Source organism: Mastomys coucha, unplaced genomic scaffold (assembly GCF_008632895.1).
Source record: "Mastomys coucha isolate ucsf_1 unplaced genomic scaffold, UCSF_Mcou_1 pScaffold5, whole genome shotgun sequence".
Classification (NCBI taxonomy): Eukaryota; Metazoa; Chordata; class Mammalia; order Rodentia; family Muridae; genus Mastomys; species Mastomys coucha.
In genome coordinates this window covers 69,965,822-69,966,992 of record NW_022196911.1, presented here as the reverse complement: position 1 = coordinate 69,966,992, position 1,171 = coordinate 69,965,822, and positions in this window count along the sequence as shown.

Sequence of the window (1,171 nt, the reverse complement as noted above, 5' to 3'; positions counted from 1 at the left end):
TACTACTCAAGAGGCTGAAGATAATTGCTTGAGCCTAGGGGGCTGAAGCCAGCTTGAGCAACAGGACACGACCTTGTTATCTCCATCCCTAAAAATAAACTCAAACCCAGACTGAGTCCAATGACACACACACACACACACACACGCACACGTATGCGCACATGCACACACAGTGCACACATACACAGTGTAGAAAAGTATATTGAGAGGGAAAATCATCCTGACATTTCCCCAAGCAAACATAACTTCCTTGGAACATTCAGTGTTCATATTTTCATTTCAATTCAATTATCCTTATTCATTTAATGTGGCAAGGAAATGTTCTTTAAATTGTTATGAAAACTTATTGCCATCTTCTTAACATTAAGTAGCTATATTTTTGTACTTACTTAAGTCTTTCTCTTTCCTTTTTTCTTTCTTTCTTTGAGACAGGATTTCAGTATATAATTCTGGTTGGCCTGGAACTCATTCTATATTATCAGGCGGTGTTGAACTCACCTAGATCTTCCTGTCTCTGCCTCCCAAGTGCTGATATTAAGGGTGTGAGCCTCCACACCTGCCTCTTTTCTTTTTTTCTTAAAAATTATGATTTTTATCAGGTAGTATTTCTTCTTCATTGCTTTTGTGGATATACAGTGTCTTCCTCCATCTAAAAAAATTATGTCTTTTCTCATTTTAGGATAAATTTCTTTCATTCTTTCCTTATTTATTTTGTGGCTCTGGAGTTTAAGTTTAGCACCTCACATATGCTAGACAAATGCTCTACCATGAGATGTATCTCAAACCTCTTTCTTTTAGTGTATATAGTCCATACTACAAAACTGTATAATCCATACTATAATTGTAAAGCCATATAATTAACACTCAATTTTGGTGATTCTAATCTGCCTACTGTACAGTATTCACAGCAGATAGTGATCTCTTCCTTGGAATAAAAAGGCAGATTAAGCTATTCATTAGCACAGACCCAATAGTTTAAAACAATATTATTCTAAGTAATCTGGCAAATGTTCCTTCAATACGTTAGTCTTTCTTTATGGAAAGAAGAAAAGTTAAACTATGAATGAATGATGCCAATGGCAGGGATGCAGTGCATCTGCCAAAGGCTGGAGCCACTGTTAGAGCCACTGTCCTCTGTGTGGACAGCAGGATCGTTAAATCTGAAAATAGG